This window comes from Dromiciops gliroides, chromosome 2 (assembly GCF_019393635.1).
Source record: "Dromiciops gliroides isolate mDroGli1 chromosome 2, mDroGli1.pri, whole genome shotgun sequence".
NCBI classification, from domain to species: Eukaryota; Metazoa; Chordata; class Mammalia; order Microbiotheria; family Microbiotheriidae; genus Dromiciops; species Dromiciops gliroides.
Genome location: NC_057862.1, coordinates 320137129 through 320153625, shown reverse-complemented (window position 1 = coordinate 320153625; position 16497 = coordinate 320137129). Strand labels below are relative to the sequence as shown.

Genomic DNA, 16497 nt, shown 5'->3' with positions numbered 1-16497 from the left:
TGGCAAACCACTCCAGTATCTTTGCCAAAAAAAACCCAAATGGGGTTACAAAGAGTCAGACAATGACTGGAACTCAGCAACAATAAGGTGTAAGAAGATTGGAAGGGGGCAGCTAGGTGGTGCAGTGAATAAAGCACCAGCCTTCGAATTCAGGAGGATCTGAGTTCAAATCTGGTCTCAGACACTTGACACTAGCTATATGACCCTGGGTAAGTCACTTAACCCTCATTGCCCTAGAGGAAAAAAAAGGAAAAAAGGAGAAGATTGGAAGGGTAGGAAGGATCCCGGTTATGGAGAGTGTGATGTTTAAAATCTATATTGTGGTCACCTTAAATCAGAAGCTTCAGCACCAGTCTAGCCTAGAGTTCCAGCCTGGTTGGGTTCTTCCTGAAGTCCTCCTCCACAAGCCTGCTTTAATCAGGAACTCCCCAGCAAGCTGATTGTGGAAGCTTTTTATAGGTCTGGAACAGAGGCGGTCCTTACACACTGCTTCAAGCTGATTGGTTGGCATCATCCAAATCCATTGGCTTTGAAGGTGTTCTCAAGTTGAGTTCACAATCTAGCTTCTGAGAACAATACCTTCTTAAGGGCTAGCCAGGTGTGATTACAATCCAGTTAACTTGAAGTAAGCTTAATCAGCAGTCAATCACTCTCACTTGATTCAATCAGTATAATCTCAAGGTGGGTCTTTGAGTATCTGCTAAATCCCATTATTTCATCACAAGAACTACAAAAGCCAAACAGAGGATTTATATTTGATCCTGGAAGTTATAAGGAGCCACTGTAGTTTATTGAATAAGGGTCTGACATGGTCAAACTTGTGCTTTAGGAAGATCAGTTTGGCATCAGAAGAGAGGATGGTCTAGAATAGGAAGAGATTTGATGCAGGGAGGTCCACTAGCAGGTTATTGCAATAGTCCGGGAGTGAGGTGACAAGGGCCTGGACTAGGATGGTGGCTGTGTCAGAGGAAAGAAGAGAGCATATTTATATAAGAGATATTGTGAAGATAGAAATTATAGGACTGATTGGATATGGAGGGGAGAGTGAGGAGTTGAGAATGGCACCTAGTTGCAAACCCAGGTGACTGAAAGGAGGGTATACTTCTCCACAATAATAGGGAAGCTAGGAAGAAGGAAGAGTTTAGGAGGGAAGTTTGGAGCTGGCTTCAGCTGGGCAGAAGGTCATCAGGGACCCTCCCAGGTCAATCCAGCTGCTCTTATATTAGATCTTCCATTTTCTCCTCCCACTTATTGGCTCCAGTAGCTTCAAATCTAGAGGAAGTGTGGAACCAGAAGTGTGTAGGTATAGGCCATCAGAGACCATCAGGGGCCACTGGAGTCTCCCCTACACTCATGATGTATACTATATTGCCCCAAAATATTAGAACCAAAGGGTGAGATGTAGCTAGATAGAATCCATAGGTTACTACCAGGGAGAAACCATTAGATAAACACTCAGAATTGGGACCACCGACTCCAGAACTCTTAGAAAAAAATTTCCAAGAAAAAATTATTCTAAGTGACTAAGAAGTGACAGATTGCATCCATAGGAGCCCTACCGCAATAGTGTATGACTTTATATTAAAAACAAAGGATGGGGGCCGGTAGGTGGCACAGTGGATAGAGCATTGGCCGTGGATTCAGGAGGACCTGAGTTCAAATCCAGCCTCAGACACTTAACACTTACTAGCTGTGTGATCCTGGGCAAGTCACTTAACACCAATTGCCTCACCAAAAACAAACAAACAAACAAACAAAAAAAAACAAAGGAGAGAAAAGGTTGGAATATGATATAAGAAAAGGAAACCTGTAACCAAGAATTATTTATCCTGTAAAATTTACCCTATGGGGAAGAAAAAAATGCTTTTAACGGAACTTATTATTTTCAAGCTCTTTTAAAATAGATTATTTCAGGGGGCAGCTAGGTGGTGCAGTGGATAAAGCACTGACCCTGGATTCAGGAGTACCTGAGTTCAAATCCAGCCTCAGACACTTGACACTTAGTAGCTGTGTGACCCTGGGCAAGTCACTTAACCCGCATTGCCCCGCCAAAAAAAAAAAAACAGATTATTTCCAAACTTTAAAAAAATAAGACCTTTGGCAAATGCCAGGGACAAACTTTAGGAATATGAGCAAATTAGGAGACTTTGAAAGAACTGATGATAAGCAAATGTTGATTTATCAAAAGAAGGATGAAAGGCCATTGTCCCTGGAGAGTACCACCATCTATAAGGTTCAATGAAAGGAAAAAAGTCAAATTATGGACTTGAAGGTTCAAAGACAAAAAAAAAAGGAAGGAGAGAAGAAAAAGAAGGAACATACTATTTCTAGTAACTGGAAAATCACAGGAGAAGGTTATTCAAACAGTGGTGAGATGAAGAGAGTTGAGGGGTCTGATGACACCTTATCTGGGCTGAGCAAGAAGGGATTAAAAAAAATAAGGGCAATAACAAAAAGATTATAGTAATAGAAATAGTGTAAATTAAACAGGGGACTAAGCTGGGAAAGATAGGAAGGTTTGAAGGCGGAGTGAGGATTAACCCATCCCAGAGGATAAATTGCAAAAGGAAAAAGGGCAGAGAGAAAAAAGAGCAAGACCTGGGGATTTCAAGACTGCGCTGGAAGAGGAAGTTAGGGGAGAAGACTGGAACTGGATTGTCCCAAGCAATGTAAACTACAGATACCTGGTGTTGATTTTATTCTTTCTCTTTTTGTTTCCCTTAAAGAAAGCAAGAGTGGGAGGAAAGAGAAGAAATAGTAAGGCAAGATTGAATGGCTTGGGCAAAAATATAATCATAACTGTGAACAGAAATGGGATGAACCCACTCACAAAATGGAGGTGGGTGGCAGAATGGATTAGGAAGCAAAATCCAACAATGTGTTGTTTATAAGAAACACACTTAAAACATAAAGATTCATATGGTGTGAAAATGAGAAATCGGAGTAGTATCTATTGTGCCTCAGCCCAATCGTAGATAAGACAATATTAAAAATAGTTACATTTAATAGAGAAAAGAAGACAAAACTACACTAAACTTAAAGGTATGTTTGGTCAAAATAAGGTAAACTGAAGCACAAATTCCAGTACAATCAATTTATTAGTAAAGCATTGAATTTGATGTAGGAGGCAAAAAGGGGTTAATAGAAAAACCTAAGACCCAAGCTCTAATTCAGATATTAGCTCTAAAAGGGATTCAGACCCTAGTTAATGGATAACTTACAAGTCAGGATGCTAGGTTATCATACCATAGTGATCAGTACCCGTAACAGAACCATAAAGGGTCAGGTCATATAACAATAAGACACAAGACAGGGTATAGAAATTCTAATGAAAAATGGAGATATTTTGAAACTAACCATGGGAATCAGAAAGCGACATGCACAGAAAAGGACAAATTTGTCCCCAGATTCACAATATGACATGTAAACCCCCAAAACACACCTCCACTGAAAAAGGTACCCGCCTCAGGGGTTGGCTTAGAACCCCAGGAACTCTAAATTAGGATAAGCCTTCCCATGTACCTCCCCAAGGTGGAGAATATTATAATGAATAGAACAGGTCCTCCTTGTACCTTCCTAAGGTAGAAATTATTATAATGAAACTGATAAATCAATTTATCCATACTATAAATATAACTGTCTTTTCTTTCACCATTCAAGAGATACCTTTCTACTTTTCTGGTTCTCTCCCTGTGATCACTCACAGCATTGCAATAAAACTTGAAAAACTGAGTCACTAAGTCTTGTAATTCTTTTGGGATGACTCAGGATCAATTTGACCCCAAACTCTGCCCACATCAAATTTACCAATAAATAGAATCTCAGCTAAGCTAAACTAAGCTAAGCTAGCCTAAGATCCCTTTTGGAGAGTGCAGAAAATAGAAAGGGTAGCATCATAGATGGAAGAAAGTGTTATTGGATGGAAATTGGGAATGAGGCCAGCAACAACTCACTCCTTCCCTCCTATGAACAAGAAATGTTCATTGTTTGAGTTCAGCTACATCTGCAAGGTCAGAGATTAGAAAACCACACTTCTTCAGATAACAAACTAGCATCTTTGAATGATATCTTGGCGGTGTAAGATATTAGGCCTTGTGTCCACCTGTCTCCATCAAGGGTAACAGATGCTCTTGACACAAGAATAGAAGAAGTGATTAACTGGAGACCTATATTTCTAAACTTAACTCATTACGGTACAGCTGGATTTCTGAATTAAGTTCAGAGACAAAGAACCATGATTTAGGCAATTACAGGACAAAGCCAATTAGTTATAAATAGTATCAATTTTTAAAGAATTAATCCGATTACTTCAGGTACCATAGATAATGAAACAATATAAATATTAAAGATATATGCAGGGGCAGCTAGATGGCGCAGTGGTTAAACACCGGCCCTGGATTCAGGAGTACCTGAGTTCAAATCCGACCTCAGACACTTGACACTTACTAGCTGTGTGACCCTGGGCAAGTCACTTAACCCCCGTTGCCTGCAAAAAAAAAAAAAAAAGATATATGCACCAGGGCATCTAGGTTGCACAGTGGATAAAGCACCACCCCTGGATTCTGGAGGACCTGAGTTCAAATCCAACCTCAGACGCTTGACACTTACTAGCTATGTGACTTTGGGCAAGTCACTTAACCCTCATTGCCCGGTTTAAAAAAAAAAAAGAAGAAGAAGCAGACAATTAGTAGAATGGAAGTTCCCTGAGGGCAGAAAAATATATGCACCAAATTCTATAGTACTAAGTAGTTAAAGAAAATCCTAATTAATCTACAGGAAGCCCCAAGTAGCAAGATAATTATCACAGGGCACTTCAATGTGCCTCTCTCAGATTTTAATAAGTCTAAAAGAAAAACTGAAAAGAAATAAGTTAAGAACATGAACCATACGTTATAAAAACTAGATATGGTAGAACTAATTACCAAATGAAAATATTAAGAATTTAGTACACCCATTTTTCAGCATTGCATAGTATCCTTATAAAAAGTAACCATGTGCAAGGACATAAATAACCCATAAATTGTTTCAGAATGGCAAAAATATTAAACACAGTCTTTGGATATCATAACAAAATGAAAGTGACATAAAAAAGAAAGGACTCTTAGTTAAATGAAGGCAAAATCTTTGAAAATGAGTAGGACAAAGAATCAATAAAAACCATTTAAAGAAAATAGCAATAATACAACATGCCAAATGTGTGGGAATACAGCTAAAATTATTCTTAAATGGAAATGAAATACTAATAAACACCAATACAAGAAATTAGAGAAAGAAAAGACCAATAAATTGAAATAAGGAAACTAGAATTCAGCAAATTTATAATCCCCCAAACAAACACAAAAATAGAAATCCTGAAAAATTAATGAAGGGATAAGCAAAATTATAAACAAAAATAACTACAAAGGCAAGTAATAAAACTAAGAGCTATTTTTAAGACCAATAAAATAGACAAACAACTAGCCTTCTTGATTTTGAAAAAGGGAGGGGAAAACCAGACTATCAAAATCAGAAATAAGAAGGGGGAAAATCACAAGAAATAGAGAGGACCTAAAGAAAATTACCCAAAAGTATTATACTTGCGTACAAACAAAAACAAACAAACAAACAAAAAAAAAAAACGGGAGAAACCTTAAGTGAATGGATTGGTATTTATAAAAACTATTAAATACCCAGATTAACATAAAAGGAAATAGAGAATCAGAACAGCTCAATCTCAGGGGGAAAAAAGCAAGCCATAAATTAACTTCCAAAGTAAAAAAAAAAAGTCTAGAAGAATTTATTAGTAAATCCCCTCAAACATTTAACCCACACTACATAATTTGTTTGCAGAAATAGAGAAAGAAAGCATCTTACCAAATTCCTTCAGTGTGACAAAATATGGACTTAACACCTGAATCAAGGACAAATAAAACTGAAAAAGAAAATTCCAATGTCATTAATGAATACTAATTTGTTGTTTCTGAGACATTTTTAGTTGTGACCAACTTTCTGTGACCCCATTTGGGATTTTCTTGGCAAAGATACTGGAATGGTTTGCCATTTCCTTCTTCAGCTCATTTTGTAGATGAGGAAACTGAGGCAAACAGAGATAAGTGACTTGCCCAGGGTCACACAACTAGGAAATTCTGAGGCCAGATTTGAACTCAGGAAAATGAGTCTTTCTGATTCCAAGCCCCATGCTGTATCCATTGTGCCACCTTGCTGTCCAATGAATATTTTTTTTTGGCGAGGCAATTGGGGTTAAGTGACTTGCCCAGGGTCACATGGCTAGTAAGTGTTAAGTGTCTGAGGCTGGATTTGAACTCAGGTCCTCCTGACTCCAGGGCCAGTGCTTTATCCACTGCACCACCTAGCTGCCCCTGTCCAATGAATATTGATACAAAAAAAATTACAGCAACCTATTAAAACTACAGCAAAAACTATAGCAACCTATCAAAAAAGATCGTTCATTATGGCCACATTAGATCTATAACTTAAATACAAGAAGAACAACATTTTAAAATATATATATATATAATCAATCATTGTTAACAGGCAATAATAAAAACAATTATCAATAGATTAGAAATTACTTTTGACAAACTATAGCACCCATTAATAACTGAAAAACAGGAGAATAAAAGAGTTCAGTAAGGTATCATGGAAGCTTCTGGATAGAGAAATTGACCTTTGAGTCAAGAAGACAAGGGTTCAAGTTTTGTCTCTTCTAACCTCCTCACCATCTTATTTGGAGGAAGTCATTTAAGCTCTCAGCAGTCACAGGAATTCTCTAAGATTTCATGTTGCAGAACAGGTGCAATCTGCATTCATAGAAGTTTCTCAGTGGAAGCTTCCTAAGCAAAAGAAATTAAGAGGAGATGGGCAGGAAAAAAAAAAAGCACAATTCTTTAAACATGCCCCAAAGTAACCTTTGTAAAGTTAGAATGGGTACTAATTGATCATAAAAAAGGGGAAAGGACCCACATATACAAAAATATTTATAGCTGCTCTTTTGTGGTGTCAAGGAATTGGAAATTGAGGGGTTTCCCATCAATTGGGGAATGGCTAAACAAGTTGTGGTATATGAATGTAATGGAATACTATTGTGCTGTAAAGAAATGATGTGCTGGCAGATTTCAGAGAACCTGAAAGGATTTACATGAACTGATGTGAGTGAGATGAGCAGAAACAGATAACATGTGCACAGTATCAACATTATATGTTGATCAACAGTGATAGATTTGATTCTTCTCAGCAATACAATGGTCCAAGATAGTTCCAAAAGATTCATGATAGAAAATGCTCTCCAAATCCAGAAAGAAAAAAAAAGAACTGTGGAACTCTAGACACAGATTGAACCTCAAACTATTTCTATTGTTTTTGTTGTTGTTGTTTTCTTTTTTGAGGTTTTTCCTTTTTGCTCTGATTCTTCTTTCACAGCATGACTAATGCAGAATATGTTTAATGTGATTGTACATATAAACCTATTCAGATCCTTGCTGTCTTGGGGAGGTGGGAGGGTTATAAAATTTGAAACTAGAATCATAGAAAAACAAATATTGAAAACTATCTCTACATGTAACTGGAAAATAATAAAAACTTTTATGGGGGAAAAAGTTAAATGCAGAATGAAAAAAAAGAATGGGTACTAATTGTGTTGAGCAAATTCTTGAAGCTTTCTCCATAAAAAAGAACTTAAGCAAGGATAGTCATCTTCCTTATTAGAAAATAGTGCTAAATGGGACAGCTAGGTGGCCCACTGGATAAAGCACTGACTCTAGATTCAAGAGGATCCTGGCATGTCACTTAACCCTCATTGGCCCACAAAAAAAGAAAGAAAAAAGAAATAGTGCTAGAATGGTGAGGTATAGCAATGAGGCAACAAAAGAAATCAAAGAAAATTAGAATAGGTCATAAGGAGGCAAAATTATTTCTATTTGGAGATGATATGATGGTTTACTTAGAGAAGCCCAGAGATTAAATGAAAAAAATCAAGAAAATTAATTTTGAAGATACAAAATAAAGCCACAAAAATCAAACTTTCTGTATATCAATAAGAAGAGATAAAAAGAGAAATTCCATTCAAAATTGGTGCAGATTGCATGAAATTCCTGGAAGTTAACTTAGACACATTCAAGATTTATACAACTTACAAATAAATCTTTATAGAAGTAACAGAAAACAAATAATTGGAAAAAATATTAGTTGTTAATGGCTAAACCATGCCAGAATATTAGAAGGGATGACACCAATTAATTTACAAATTCATTGCTATATTGATCAAAGTAACTAAGAACTGGGGCAGCTAGGTGGCACAGTGGATAGAGCACCAGCCCTGGCTTCAGGAGTACCTGAGTTCAAATCCGACCTCAGGAACACTTGACACTTACTAGCTGTGTGACCCCTGAGCAAGTCACTTAACCTCAATTGCCTCACTAAAAAAAAAAAAGTAACTAAGGACTACATTTTAGAACCTGACAATATAAAATGTATTTCAAGAAAAAAGGTAAGGACATCAAGGGGCATCATGTTAAAATGCAAGAATAAAGACAAGATCTCATTATATTACAAAACTATAGTCATCAAGACTACTTGTTTAAAAATTAAAAAGTAGTCATTGGAACAGACTTAATAAGCAAAATATAAAAGCAAGAGCAGTCAGTATCCTAGTGTTTGCTAACCTAAGAACACAAACTACTAGGGAAAAGACTCCCTATTTAGCTATAAACTAGAAAAACTAAGTATTTGGTAGAAAAATAAGTTTATAACAATAACTTACACCAGATAAGTAGTCTACTGAACCCACTATATTTAGCCGGCCCAAGAACCCAGATCATGTTTCACCTCCACATCCCATTCAGACATCCACACAAGCCATCTTGCCATCTGTCTCCTGCCCTACATATAATTCACTGCTCACACTTTGCATCTCTACTTCCTCCTCTCTTTCTATAGGCACAGTAATAAAAGTGCTTACCAATACTCTAAAAAAAGGTATGTCAGTTCTGAACCTATACAACAATCCACCATCCTTTGACTCTCAAGAGTCAAATTTGCTTCCCTGACAACCACTCTCTATTATATGTATTGTTTTCCTCTATTAAAGTTTTTGAAGGTATGGGCTGTGTATCAAAGGTTAACACAGTGCTTAGCACATAGCAAGCACTTGATACATGCTTTTTTATTCATTCACTCACAATAAACTCCAAGGATACTCAACTTAAATCTAAAAGGACATGTCATAAACAATAGAGGAGACTAGGAGGTACATGTCAGATCTATGTCTAGGGAAGGCTCCTTTAACAACAAAGGATATGAGATCATAGAAGATAAAACAGACATTTTCAGTTCATAGATGTGAATGCTTTAGCAAAATGAATATTAATAAGAGAGTATAGGAAAATCTGTGTCAAACATATTTGATAAAAATATGCTTTCCAAAGAAATATAGGAAACTGACAGAAATATATAAATAAGATTCAGAGCCATTCCCCAATAAGTAGGCAAAGGATATGAAAAAGTATTTTTCAAAAATAATACAAATGATCAATAACCATGTGGAAAGGTGTTCCAAATCATTAACAAAGAAAGGAAAATTAAAACAACTCTGATATCACTTCACACCCAGAAAATTAGCAAAGATCATAAAATACCGGAGAGAGACAATGTTGGAGAAGTTTTTAGAACTCAGGGAGACTATTGCAGTTAGCAGAATTTTGAATTGGTTCCATTATTCTGGAAAGCAATTTGGAATGGTGCAAATGTAATTGGGGTACTAGATTACAGGAGCCCAGTTCTCAGAGCAGACATAGACATTCCCTGCCTGGCTCCAATCCAACATGTGGAAGTTTGGGAGGTGAGTTTCCACCATGAAGAAACGGGATTAGTACTATGTGATGATGAGAAACCTAAATGGCTTCAAGACAGAAGGACTGATGATTCATGAGTTGCTAAGCCAGAGTGAGTTTGTGTATAAAAGGTTCAAGTTAATGATTTCTCAATGATTTCTCATTCTCTTTCTTGAAGCGTTCAAATAAAAGAATAGTTTTGAGTTACTCAGTGATGGAGAACTGGTCCCTTTTCCTTCACCTAGCCAATGTCACTTACATTTTATTGTATGTTTGTTCTTTCCTGATCTTAGGTAAATAGCTTCTTGAGATGGAAGTGTGGCAAGTAGCTGGTGAGACTAGGACACTGATCAAAGCAGTACTGAGGACTGATGGACAACTAAGGCTAATAGTAGAGTCCACTGGAGCTAGTAATAGCAACAACCAAGGCTGGTGAGAAGCTAGGTCAACTCAGAAGCTGAGCCCGGAATGGGTCAACCCATCAGTCACAACATTTCTCATATTTGCCCCATTTTCTCATAGGATCATAATTCTGTTGTTGTTGGTGGTGGTGGTGGTTTGTACTTCATTCTGGAAGAGGATCATGACATCAGGGTGGTGTCATGACTTGCACTGAATTGGATTTAAGTGAGGGAGGGCTGTGCAAGGTCTCCAACCTCACTTTTTCTTCCAAAGCCATATGGGTCCAGTGACAAGATATATATCAGGACAACTGGAGATGGTCCTGGATGTTTAAGGCAATTGGGGTTAAGTAACTTGCCCAGAGTCACACAGCTAGTAAGTGTCTGAGGTCAAATTTGAACTCAGGTCCTCCCAACTTCAAGGCCACTGCTCTATCTGCTATACCACCTGGCTGCCTGCAAATGATTTAGAACAGGAAGGGACCTCAGAAGTCAATTAATCCAAGCTTTCCTTTTACAGATAGAGAAGCTGAAGTTTAGAAAAGTAAAATAACTTGCCCAAATGAAGTGTCAGAGGTAGGATGTGAAACTGACCCTCTCATATCTATTAACCATATAGGGTCACTCCTGTTGCCCTATGAGAAGACACATTTCCCTGAAAATGTTAGCTCTGGCTCCTCCTGTGACATCTCAGGGTCTAATTGAGGGCACTGAAGTATCCCTGGGGCTTTGTAACTCATTTTTAAACAATAGACAACACATCAAAATCATTTTTCTGGATTGATGTGCTGGTAAATACCTATGCATTCATTATCATAAATATAACTTTATGGGGAAAGGACTGGATCTGTAATTTAAATGATACAGGGAACAAGTGGATAAGGAGACTCCCTCCACCAATGTAGGTCAGCAATTCACTGCAATTTATAGTTACACAGAGCATTGAGAGGTACCACACTGCCTCTAACATCTGAATGTGATTTTTAACTTAAATAAGTATATTTTAAAATCCTCAGTAGAAGATTTAAGATTCATCCATCATCTGTCTGACTGAGTCTCCTGGTGCCTAAGCTCAACTAGCTTTTCCAGAGCCCTGAAACTATTCCCTTAAGAATGAACCCCAGTAGTTGGGATTATAAAGGTATCCCAATAATAATTTATCTTTCCATCCTGCTTTATAGTTTACAAAGCATTTTCTTCACAGTGCCCCTGGTCAGAAATTAAATACAATGTCGTTCCCCAGCTCTAATAAATTTTAATGCCTCCCTTCTTTTAATTATTTCCTATTTATCCTATGTGTATAAACACGCACACACACTTATTTGCTTTGTATTTATTGGATTGCATGTTGTTTCCCCTTTTAGATTGTAAGCTCCTTAAAGGCAGGGACTTTCTTTTGCCTCTTTTTGTATCCCTAGTGCTTAGCACAGTGCCTAGCACATAGTAGGCAATTAATAAATGTTTATTGATTGATTGATTTGAATAAGTAAGGGGAAAGATGCTCTGAGAGTTAAAGTGATTTGCCCAAAGCTGTGACTTATAAGTGTCCAGGCTAAGTCATCTGATTCCAGATTCATCTCTCTCCACTCTACCATGCCAGGGGTCTCCCACCCAAAAAGAAGAATATATTGTCAATTTTGAATTCTGTCCTGGAAGATCTGCAGACCAGACCAACCAATATCATCTTCCCACTGGTAGCTATGCCCCCCCCACCCTAACCTAACATCCTCAACAATCTCCTCTCGGTTCCTGTTCCTGTCAGTACAGGCTCCTCTGCCCTCATTGTAATACTTCCCACAAGACAGTGCCTCCGATGCAGCATCCCAAGACCAACGTACTCAGAGCATAGCTCTTAGTTTCAGCTTCTGGGGCCCAGGAGAAACCCTGCAGCCAAGCAAACTTCCCATGATTAGGCCATATCATGTAACTGTAAGTTACAAAAACCACTCACGCAAACACAGCTGAGCCCAATTTTATTAACATCTAGCTAAAAATTTTATTCCAGGGATGAGGTCAAGTGGACCAAGTTTTTCATCTAGTGTTTCTAAAATGAGTCATAAAGTGGTGTACTCCTTGGAAAAGAGGGGTTTGCAATGGAAATGCCCCTCCACCTTCACTGTGGGTTGTTTTCCCCATATGCTGGGTCTCTTCCCCCATCATGCCTCCCACGTATTCAGCTACATGCTGCACCTCCATCTCTAACAGCTCTTTTTTCTATTATCTTTTTGAGCTAAGAAAAACCCAGGCAGCATGAATCTGCAAACCTTCTCACCTAGATCTTTTTATTTGATTTCCAGTGTTATTATAGATGCTTTTTTTCTTTTCTTTTTGGAGGCAATCAGGGACCCCCCCCTTTAAGTCCTCAAGGCCTCCTCTTTGGGGAAGCCTTCAGTAATGAGGTGAACTCATAAAGCAGCAACCTCAGGGGGAAGGGAAGGGAGAGTCATGGAAGGATAGAGAGAAGGTAATGAATGACTTTCTGAAGCCCAGACCATCTGAGCTATGGCTCAGAACTCCCTCTGAACATCCTCCTGAGAAAAAGAAAGACACATCACAGTTATGAGAGGGTGGGGCTATGTGTGTATGTGTATGTACTCAGTGTAAGTAGGGACTGAATTAGCCCTAATTAATGAGTCAATAATCTAGAGACAGGAAGCATTGTTAGGATAATATTTTTTAAATACCACAAGGTCAAATGCCACTTCTTCCATGAAGCCTTCCTGGATTCAACAAACCATAGCCTGGGTTAGAAATACTCTTATCTTTCCTCAATACCTTCAATACCATTTTGTTTGTACATCCCTTATGCCCCCCACTTTTTTCATTTTATTTATCTCTTTTGGTTTTTTTAATACCTACATTTCCTACACTCCCCTTACAGGGTCATTCCTTATAACAAAAAACATAAACAAAAGAGGGGAAAAAGGACAGTTCACCCAAACTAATTAAGTTCCCTTGCTTCTGCAAAGAACAGAGAGCTGTATTCTTATATCTCTTTTTGGGGGCCAAACTTTGGCTACTATAATTACATAGAATTCAGCTTCTATTTGTTGCTTCTATTCTTTCCATTCACCTTTTTGAAGTCATTGTGCATACTGTTTTTCTGGTTCTACTTACTTTACTTTTGCATCAATTCATATATCTTCCTATGCCCCTCTGTAATCTTCATGTTCATCATTTCTTTCAGTGAAATAATATTCCATTATATTCATGTACCATGATCCATTTAGCCATCCCCCAACTGATGGACATCCTTGTTTCCAGTTTTTTGCTACTAGGAAAAGTGTTATTATAAATATTTTGACTATGTAAGACCTTATTCTTATCTTTGATCTTCTTGGGGGTATATGCTTAAGAGAAACATCTCTGAGTCAAGGAGTTTGGACATATTAGTTATGTTCTTAGCATATTTTTTTTTTGCGGGGCAATGAGGATTAAGTGACTTACCCAGGGTCATACAGCTAGTGTCAAGTGTCTGAGGTCAAATTTGAACTTGGGTCCTCCTGAATTCAGAGTCAGTGCTTTATCCATTGCACCACCTAGCTGCCCCCTGTTCTTAGCATAATTATAAATTGCTTCCCAGAGTTGTTGGACCAATTCACAGATACACCAACAATGTGTTAATGTACCTGTCTTTCTACAACCCATCATGGGGGTAGTCAATACTCCCATCTTCTGTCATCTTTGCCAGTTTCTGGGTATAAGAAATAATTCAGAGTTGCTTTAATTTTTAGTTTCCTTATTATTAGAGTTTTATAGCAATCCTTCATATAGTAAGTAAAGATTTGTAATTCTTTTTTTAAAACTGCTTGTTCTTAGCTTCTGACCATTTACCAATTGGAGTCTTATGCCCTTTTCATGTTCTATTTTATATTATGTTTACTTATGCCTATGTCTTATGCCTCCCATTAATCTGATAGCTCCCTGAGGGTAAGGCACAATCAATTCTTTTTTCTTTTCTTTTCTTTTCTTTTCTTTTTTTTTTTGGGGGGGGGGGGTGAAGCAATTGGGGTTAAATTACTTGCGCAGGGTCACACAGCTAGTAAGTGTCAAGTGTCTGAAGCCGGATTTGAACTCAGGTCTTCTTGACTCCAGGGCCAGTGCTTTATCAGGAATACTTAATTCAACAGCAAATATTTATTCAATATCTATTCTGTGCAAGGCACTCGGGATACATAGGTTAAAAAATATCTCAAGGAGGTTATAGTATAATACAAATGACCTGTAAATGAATATGTATAATACATTGAAGTGTGTAAAACGCACATCTCAATGTAGGAGAAAGGCTGTGTCTGGAAGACCTCACGTGACTTTGTCTCCATTCCCCTCCCCACCCCCCGCCCCCAAGCTGTGCCTTGGTGATTTTTGACTCCAACTCTTGAGATTCCTTTCATGTGCTTCCTGTATAAGGTAAATAAATATGTAAGAATACATAATATTATATACAGTAATTACACACATATATAAATATGTTTAATAATAGAATGGAATACAAAACAAAGAGTTCAAGAGTGATCTAAAAAATGTGAAAAGGGTTAGAAACAGAGTTGTGCCAGAGCCAAATGGAACTAACTCCTGAGAGTTGATCATTAAGTTTTCAGTGTGAGCATTTATACCTCAGAATTTAGCAAGCTACAAATTAGGGCTTGGTTTATTGTTCCGTTGATTGCCTAGATTTAAGAAAGTAATGAAGAGAATGTTAATTAATGCAAATTAAACTTAAAAGTGTGCCAGAGGAACATTTACTTTTGGAGAGCCAGTTGTTAAACATTTACCAGCATATCCCTGGAGAAAACACTTTCATCTACGGTTATCAGGGAATGTTTCAAAGAGGAGGTGGCACCAAGGTTGAACCTTGTAGGAACAATATGAGTTCCAGCAGATGGAGACATAGTGAGTTCAATACATGCATAATCAACAGACTATATAAATATAGAGTGCAATAGGAGATTAGTGAACAATTATTAGTCTAAACTGGCCAAAATTTGACCCACCCTGAAGTAGGCACTATATAAATACTTATTCCCTTACTTCCCTGCTTCCCCACCACCACTTGATACAAACAACACAAGGTTATAAATGAACAGGAATATCAGAAAGTCTTCAGTTTTCAAAGGGATCTATAGAGATCCCTCTTCCATTGGAACAGTGTCTATGAGAAGGACCAGCAGAACCTCTGATGAGTTTATACCTATCTCTCTGATATTAAAAAATTGAAGACTCTTAGTTATCACAGGGGCTTTATCTATTATAGAATCTTGTACAATCTTAACATACTCATAGGTGATACCTTTAGGAAACAAAAATTGAAGGCTATATTTTGCTCTGATGGGCCAAATGACATTTTGTAATAAAAAAATGGAATCAAATTTGGTACACCTCAATCAATTTACTATGATTCCATTTATAATGACTGTAAAGATGTGATTTGCTATAGAAACTCATATATAAAAGCCTGTCAGTTGAAGGAACACAGGGGGAGGACAAGATGAATGGTTGGGGCTGGGACCTCAAACCTTCTGTCCCTCTTCATGTACCCAGGGTGCCTGGAGGTATAGAAGAAGCCATTGCAGGTGTCCCGCACATACAAGTGCTTTTGTGCTATTTGCCTGCAAGTGTTTGAAATCTTTCTGAGTCATGGACTTAGAAAAGCAAATTGAAGCAACTGAGGCAAACTTTCATGGTTGCAATAAAAATCTGGTCCTATCAAAAATACATAACCATGTGGCTTCCTATTCCAAGTTTCAGAGTTATCTAATGGATGGTGTTAAGGCTACACTAAGGATACAGCACGTCAGCCAAAGAATATCCCAGACCAATTCATCTTTCCTTTTTCTTACTGTCCCAAGAAAAACTGATCAGGAAGGTCTAGGTGAACACTGCAAAATACACCATAGCACGAATACAAAATAAGTGGTTTGTCCAATTTGTGCCTTGATGCCTTGAAGAGACCCCAATTACCGGAGTGCTAACTTCATGGATCACATTCAGTGCAGACATCAGTTTTCCTCTGACTCTTTTGTTGATTGTGACGTGAGAAAGGATGACATGATGAACCAGGCTTGACTACATTCCCTGACAGATAAATGAACTCAAAACTTACGTTTCAGAGCTTTGGGGGATTCTTTTTCCCATCCTAGCATCTTTTTCATGGGCATGATTATAGCAGGGATCATGGTCGGAGCCTACTTTTTGTGGCCCTTGACACTCTTTTTTTTTTTTTTTTTTTTTTTAGTGAGGCAATTGGGGTTAAGTGACTTGCCCAGGGT

At 37.8% G+C, this 16497-nt stretch overlaps 1 pseudogene; it reads left to right on the top strand.

Annotated features, from left to right (window-relative positions):
• Positions 1 to 15720: 15720 nt before the first annotated feature.
• Positions 15721 to 16294, top strand: LOC122738811 (annotated as a pseudogene).
• Positions 16295 to 16497: the final 203 nt, after the last annotated feature.